Raw genomic sequence first — 8,057 nt, 5'->3', positions numbered from 1 at the left:
CCCTTCACCACGACCCCCTGGAACTTTGGCCCTGCCTTTTAACCTCATCTGTAAAATGGGAATATTATCTCCCTTGCCAGGCTCAGTCAAGACTCCAGCGTGATCGTAGTCACAAGTGCCAGTTAACTGCACAGGACACATCTTTCATTCACTTGGTCACTTGACAAACATTGGCTGAGCAGCCTTGGCTTAGGGGGCACCGGGCTGGTGGTTCAGCATTGAGAGTGGCCGATGTGCAGCCAAGAATCCATCGATTGGACCCATTGTGAGGTCATGGGGTCCTCTCTCTCTATATATAAAGTATTTGTAGGTCAGCTGGTGGGGGGAGACATTCCAGAGACAGGCCAGGAAAGTGGGCCTTTAACTTCACAGACCACTGATGGTGTAAGAGTTAGGGAGGCTGGTTGTCTGGATTTTCAAATTAAGTTTGGCCAGAGATTTAGCTGTTAACACTTCTCCCTCCCCTCTTTTCCTCCTTCTTTTGGTGTCTCTTTTCTCTTTCTATTTTCTTTTATGGATAGAGTCCATTGTACTGTTATCAGCATTACTTGTCATCCACTATTCTCTTTCCAACAATAAAACCCTCCTTGGTGTCTCCATTTACAAGGATATCTGGAGTTATTTGCATTCTGACAGCTTAAATCACGCGTTTTAAGACCGGTCACGAGGAAAGCAGTAAATCTATGACTTAGCTCCAGTCCTAACAAATAACACAAAAAGGTCTCATATCACAGCAATAAACACCAGCAGTGCTTGGCGACTCATTAGGGTTCAAGATTCATAACCGTGATGGACAAGTATTTTAATAGAAAGAGAAAGGGCAGTGGGAGACCAAAACGTTCCTTTTTCTTCCTTTTGTTCCTTCTTTTCTCTTTATTTAGGCCTCCTGGTTGTGATTTTAGATGATAAGTTCTCAGGGTGAGAGAGATCTGAGGCTTTCTGATTTTGATTTGTAAATACAGTCCGAGACGTGCTTACACAAGCAGAGATGGCAGGAAAAGGAAACCGGAGTGAGGAATCACTGGGTGAGTCAGAACCACGTCAAAGAAACTCCCACTCCGTTTCCTTACTAACATCCCACCTTGTTTGGGGTCAAATTATCCTCTATTTACAGAGCTCTGTGACAATCCGTGATTAGTTATGACATCACCATAGTACCTCTCTTTGTACTGGAGTGCCCCACTCTGCTCCGGCACGTGTGGATTCAGATACTGTAACAGTCACCCATGGCTGCATAACAAATTCCCCCAGAGTCTTGGCAGCATAAAACAGTAAACATTTATCATCTCACACAATTTCTGTGGGTCAGGAATGGGAGCGCGGCTTAGCCGGGTGCTCACTAACAAGGTTCAGTCAAGATGGTTTTTGGTGCTGTCGTCATCTGAAGGCTTGACCGGGACTGGAAGATCTGCTCGCTTGCGTGGCTGGCAAGCCAAGTGTTGGCTGCTGGTGGCATGCGGGCCTCCCCACAGGGTACCACCTCACAACACGGTGGCTGGTTTCTTCCAGGGAGAGTGACCCAAAAAAAAAAACAAGGCAGAAGCCACAAGGTCTTACTTAATCTAGTGTCTGAAGTCATGCTGTCATTTCCACAACATCCCAGGGATTACGCAGGTCAGCTGTGTTCAGTGTGCGAGGGGCCTTCTTGGATAAGAGCCACCACAAATACAGAAGATCTTCCCCAAGCTCCCTGTGAATGGGTAAGGAAATGCTTTGAAGAACATCACGTACAAGCCACAACAAAGCCCGTCCCCATGTTTTCAGGGGCTTTTCTTTCAGGAAGGGAAGGAGAAAAGCATGGCAAGCAGGTTGTATCTTGCATGCTTTTGCATATCAATTGGTGGGGCTATCTGGAACAATGGAATGAATAGCGCCAGTCTGGGCTCAGCAGGAAAGCATGGTGATTGATTGGCTCTCCGGGGGACATAGGAGCAGTCAGTCATAGTAACAAGCAGCAAGCACTGGGTTAATTATGATACCAGGTAGAGTCACAAGACCCCACCACCAGACAGCTGTGGAGGTGACCATCCACTGATGAGCAGCTTGGGAAGAGACCCTCCCCACCAAGAGGCTGTTCTGGTCCCAGAATCACATGAATGAATCACAATCTCACGAAGCCTAGAACCAGAAACCTCCCTAGAGGCCGTTAAGTCAAGTGTATTGTGAACAGTTTTTGGTTTCAGACCCCTTTAAAACAAACCCCCTCCAGGACCACATACAAAGCAGGTAAAGACAGAATTGTTTGGGTGGAAGTGAAGTGGGAACTTGGAGCCTGCCTGCTCAGACTGCCCCTGGATCATCACCGGGGTCTCTGATGTGTCTCTGTTGGGGTTCCATGGGGTATGGTTTGAAAACCACTGATTTACCCCATTTCCTCCATTTTACAGCTAAAAAAAAGGAGTCCAAGAGAGAAGCAGGGATTCTCAAGAACATGTTGGGAGAGGGGTTCCTGGCTTAGTTTTTGCAGCGTTGGCTCCCTGGATGGTCGTTGCTCCAATGTGGGCATCACTGAGGTGGAGGGAGATCTGGGGCCCCCCCAGGGCGGGACCAGTCCAGTGCTGGTGGCCCTCTGCTCGGCAGCAGGACTGACAGACAGGTGGGCTGAGGTGGGGACCAGTGTGCCTGGGATGGCAGCAAGGGCAACTTCTGCTCCTGTCCCTTCCACTCTCAACATCCTCGACACACACGTGCCCACTCGTGTGCATTTATGTCACGCACGTCCAAACCCGCAGGCATTGGGGATTTTTTATAGCCTAATGAGACAGTGTTCCAAGTGTGTTTTTACCTTTCCCCAACTCACGGAATGAAAGCAGCAGGCTGGGCTTCTGTGCATCTTCCACCAAGGGCTAATTTAGTTGTGATTTGTGGCAAACGTTTATGGTTTAATAAAGTGACTTTCCGGTTGCTGTGTTTATCACAGCTCAAGTGAGGAGCCTCACGGGAGAAGCATCTGGGGCTGATAATTATTAAAATAAAACCACTTTTGTGAGCCATTCTTTCAAGCTCCTTCAGTGACTCAACCTCCCCCAAGCCCAAATGTGAGAAAAGAGAAAGATCAGGGAGGGGGAGGCTGTGCCCAGACAGGGGGTCATGTCAGGAAGGGTGTCCATGGGGCAGGCAGGACAGAGCCCTCTCTGTGTGGTGACTAAGGAAACCACCCTATGTGCCACCTCTTAGCCACAGAAGTGGCACCAACATTGTGACCATGTCATATGCAGAACATATAGAAATGACTCTGCTTCACTTTTTTTTTTTGTGAGATCTGGGCGTCCACAGGAGCCCTGACCTCCATGGGTTTTGGGGTATAGGCTCCATTCCAATAAATGGGGACCCACCACTCTTTGGAAATCAGAAATTTCTGATTGCAAATGGTCACAGGCTGAACTGGGCCCCCTTCCCAATTCGTATGTTGATGTCCTAACCTCTGGGCCCCCAGAATGTGGCTGTAGTTGGTGATGAGGTCTTTAAAGACGGAATTAAGTTAAAATGAGGTCAGTAGGGTTGACCCTCACCAATATGTCAGTGTCCTTATAAGAAGAGATTAGGACGGGTGCCTGGGTAGCTCAGTTGGTTGAGCATTGGGCTCTTGATTTCAGCTCAGGTCACAATCTCACGGTTGTGAGATGGTGCGCTAACAGCACAGAGCCTGCTTGGGATTCTTTCTCTCCCTCTTTCTCTCTGCCCCTCCCTTACTCTCTCTCTCCCTCTCTGCCCCTCCCCCTGCTCGGGCTCTCTCTCTCAAAATAAATAAATAAACTTAAAAAAAAAAAAAAAAGAAGAGGGGCACCTGAGTGGCTCAGTTGGTTGAGCGTCTGACTTTGGCTCAGGTCACGATCTCTCAGTTCATGAGTTCGAGTCCTGTGTCGGGCTCTGTGCTGACAGCTCAGAGCCTGGAGCCTGCTTCGGATTCTGTGTCTCCCTAGCTGTCTGCCCCTCCCCTGCTCATGCTCTGCCTCTCTCTCTCTCTCTCAAAAATAAATAACATTAAAAATATTTTTAATTAAAAAAAAAAAAAAAAAAAGATATTAGGTCACAGACACACATGGACAGAAGACCACTGAGGACACGGGAGAAGAGAGTCATCCACATGCCAAGGAGAGAGGCCTCAGGAGACACCAACCTGCCGACACCTTGACCTCAGACTTCCAGCCTCCAGCACTGTGAGAAAACTAATTTTGGGTGTTCGAGCTGCCCGGTCTGTGGTATTCTGTTATGGTGGCCTGAGCAGAATAACTCTCACATGACCCATGGAGATAAAGTAGCCTGTTTCTTCTCACTAACTCAGACCCAGTGCTCGTCTGAGAATGTCAAGGATGCTTGGGCTGGAAGGATTCTGTCTCAAGGTCAAGTTAGCCAAGACTTTTAATATAACATTGTTGAAGATAGCAAGTTTTTCAGGCCCCTGAGGACTCCAGAGCGTTGTTGCTGAAGTAAAGTCTCCTTTCCGAGAGCTGCTGCCTGCCTCACCCAAGACGGGAGGAGGCCAGAGGAGTATTAATACGTCTTCAAAGTCATTCATTATTTGTTGTTGCATATAGCCATTCAACAAACACCAATTTAGCACCCAGCCCTATAGCCTACTAGAGTTGATCCCAGCCAGCGGAGGGATTTCCTCTTCTCAGAATGTGTTCCTTTGATCTCCTTGTAAAAACTCAGGCTTTGGGGCTCCACCTCAGGGCTGATGACTCAGAACCTCTAGGGGCGTGGATCCCTGGGAATCCACCTTTTAAATGTATTTCCTGTGCGATTCTGGTGCAGATGAGCGTTTGAGAGCCTGTGCTGCACCGTAACCCCAGTGCTGATCATTTGGCCTCTGCTCAGACTCCCAAGGGGGCCTGTCTCACATGCTGTGGCCGTGACAGGCCATGCATTTCTTTCTCTTGGAGCTGAAACCCACCTTCTGCGGCTTCTACCCTAGGGTCCTGGCTGCACCTTCCAGGTCTCCCCCCTTCCCAACGCCCTCCGGGTGTCTGAGGACACACATGTGGGCCGCTAGAGGTGGAAGAGAAGAGATGTCACTGAAGGGCAGAGCAAGAGGGGAGAGAGAGACAGATAGGAGAGAAAGTGCTAGAGCACATGGGCGTCTCCATTCCCACAGAAGGGAGTGATGGGGAGATAAGCCAAAAATGAGACAATATTTTACAATTTTTACCTCTGTGCTTTTCTTTTCTGGAAGTCAAGGGCGTTCATACAGCCCCAAGATGAACTAGGATGGTCGAGGCTGAGTTTCTAAGAGGAGTTCCTCTTCAGCTGAAGGGTACTCAGGAAACAGTCCTGGCGAAAGAAGCAGAGAAGATTCCAGAAGAGTGCCACCCAAATAGAAATAGAATATGGGCCACATTAAAAATAAAGAATAGGGGCGTCTGGGTGGCTCAGCTGGTTACACGTCTGACTTGGGCTCAGGTCATGATCTCACGGTTCATGAGTTTGAGCCCCACATCGGGCCTGCTTCAGATTCTGTGTCTCCCTCTCTGTCTGCCCCTCCCCTGTTCACACGTTCTCTCTCTCTTTCTCTTTCTCAAAAATAAACATTACAAAAAATAAGGTCACCATTTGTGTTAATTATCTATTACCTCAAACTTAAAAGAACAAAGGTTCTACACGGTCTCTGTAGCTCAGGGATTCCGGAGGAGCTAAGCTGGGTGATTCTGGCTCCCGGTCTCTCATGACATTGCAGTCAGGTGACCAGCCCAGCCTGCTGTCATCTGAAGGCTTGACTGGGGCTGGAGGAGCCCCTTCCATGAAGTTCACTCACATGGCTGCCATGTTGGTGCTGGCTGTTGGAGGGAGGCCTCAGTTCTCCACAGGGCTGTTGGAGTATTCTGCTGACATGGCGGCTGGCTTTGGCTACAGTGAGAGAGCTAAGATGTACAAGGTGAGGCTACAATGTCCTTTATGACCTGGACTCTGAAGTCACACTCCCTCATTTCAGCAACATTCTCTTAGTTACACAGACCAGTCCTGTCCACGGAGAGAGGACTACACAGTGTGAACTCCAGGAGGTGAGAAAGCCGTTTTTGTTTCAGGAGTGCATGTGTAGCTCATGTTGGTTCCAGAACTTTCTTTGAAATCCCTGGGAGAGAAGTGGTCTTCTCTACCAGCAAGGCCAGTAACTAGGTAGAAGGCCTGCGTAATGCTGATTCTAGAATAGCTTCTCAGGACTTCTCATGCCTTGTGCATTTATCTAACATGTATTTTTTTATTATAAAAATAAATATGAATTCTTTATAGAAATATTTTAAGATTATTCCTAATCTTGCCGCTTAGGGGAAACTCTTGCTAACATCTTGGTGTATTTCTTAGTTTCTTCCCCTCGGTCTCTGTCTGTCCATGTCTGTCTGGCTTTCTGTCTTTTCCCACCGCCCCCCATCCATCATCCTTTTTATAGCAAGACATTTAAGCTGATCTCGTTCCTGCACATCTTCTGTGGCATAAAACTAAAAATAATAGCTAATGAGTCATGGTATCTCCAGGCTCTGGATCCCCAGCAACCTGGTGGTTAGGGGCTTGGAGCATTCTCATTATGACTCCTGAACAACCACGTGGACCCTGGTCTACCTGTTACCCCAGGAGCTGGCAGGACACCACTGGGGCCTCAGCCTTTGTTGGGGTCAACGTCAGAGCCTAGAGGCCCCGCCTGGCATAATAAGTGGGGAGGGGTACTCCCTGCCTCCGAGCCTTTGGCAGATCTGGCTGTGGGTCTAGGGAACAGGGCAGCTGTGAATTCTGTGAGTTCCATGGCCTGGGGCAGGCTGGCCTTCAAGGGGGTGGTGCTCACATTTGCCCTTCTGCGCTGGATTTTTTTTTTTTTTCTTTTTTTTGAGAGAGAGAGGGAGGGAGGGAGGGAGGGAGTGCAAGTGGGGGAGGGGCAGAAAGAGAGAATCTCAGGCAGTTTCCACATTCAGCGCAGAGCCTGACGCGGGGCTCAATCCCACAACAGTGAGATCATGACCTGAGTCGAAATCAAGAGTCGGATGCTCAACCGACTGAGTCACCCGGGTGTCCTTTCTGCACTGGCATCTAACACTTGGTCTCTTCCCTGGGGTTAGCAGGAACCCCTGGATCAAATTCTAGTTGCCTCTGATGGCAGCCGGACGGACTGAACTGTGGATGGAGCAACTCTCCTGACCCCTCGCGCCACTCCTCCCTCAGAGCTGGAGCCTGGCTCCCACTGATGTGCACAAACCTAGCCCTGCCAGAGCGGGACACGCAGGGGGAGGGGCTGGCCGGCCGGGGTGGCGCACAGGGCACCTGGGCTGGCTAGCCGCCCGCCTAATCCCAGCCTCTTTCCTGCCAGCCTCTCCCTCTTCCCACTTTTTTTTTACTTTTGGTTCCACCCACCTTTAGGCCCTACCAGCTCATGTCTACACCCCACCCCTGAGTCACCCCTGCCCTCCAGCCCGCTCTCAGGCCCCTCATCACTAACTGCTATCATCATTCGCCACCACACCTGAATTTCTGCTAACGAGGTCACTCTGCGTAGGCCCCTAGATAGCTTCAGGATGGGGGCTGGTCCCCAGAAAGACTAAACATGGGACCAGAGGCTGAAGACTTTTATGGAGCACCTGGGTGGCTCAGTCGGTTAAGCGTCTGGCTCATGATTTCGGCTCAGGTCGTGATCTCACGGTTTGTGAGTTCAAGCCCCACGTCAGGCTTGCTGCTGTCAGCCCAGAGCCCGCTTCGGATCCTCTGTCCCCCTCTCTCTGCCCCTCCCCTGCTCTCTCTATCTCTCAAAAATAAACATAAAAAGATTAAAAATGAAATAAAAAGTAAATTAAACAAATAAAGAAGGTGAGAACTTTCAGCCTCACCAGCCCCTCCCCCCCCCCCCCAGACTATGGGGAGGGGAGGGGTGCTGGAGATTGGGTTATAAACGTGCATCAGCTCCCGGGCTGGTGAACAAACGGACTCACTAGGAAGGTGGTGCGCCCGGAGAGGACCCGGAAGATCTGTACCCCTTCCCCCACACCTCACCTCTTTCCCTGATCGTTCTGGAGTTGTATCCATTATAGGAAACCCAGTAAATGTGAGCAGTATTTTCCCGAGTTCTGTGAGTT

At 49.7% G+C, this 8,057-nt stretch overlaps 1 long non-coding RNA gene across 1 annotated transcript; it reads right to left on the bottom strand.

Moving 5' to 3' along the window:
* Window positions 1-1,557: 1,557 nt before the first annotated feature.
* LOC123589170 lies at window positions 1,558-5,906 on the bottom strand. The gene is made up of 3 exons (XR_006708204.1): window positions 5,756-5,906; window positions 5,153-5,274; window positions 1,558-1,690 (listed from the first exon to the last, which is right to left on the bottom strand). It is a non-coding gene; the product is annotated as an uncharacterized LOC123589170 (long non-coding RNA).
* Between the last annotated feature and the right edge of the window lie 2,151 nt (window positions 5,907-8,057).

The sequence above is a fragment of the Leopardus geoffroyi genome, chromosome E3 (assembly GCF_018350155.1).
Source record: "Leopardus geoffroyi isolate Oge1 chromosome E3, O.geoffroyi_Oge1_pat1.0, whole genome shotgun sequence".
NCBI lineage: Eukaryota > Metazoa > Chordata > Mammalia > Carnivora > Felidae > Leopardus > Leopardus geoffroyi.
The sequence above is the reverse complement of the archived record's forward strand: the minus strand, read 5'-3'. Positions and strand labels throughout refer to the sequence as shown.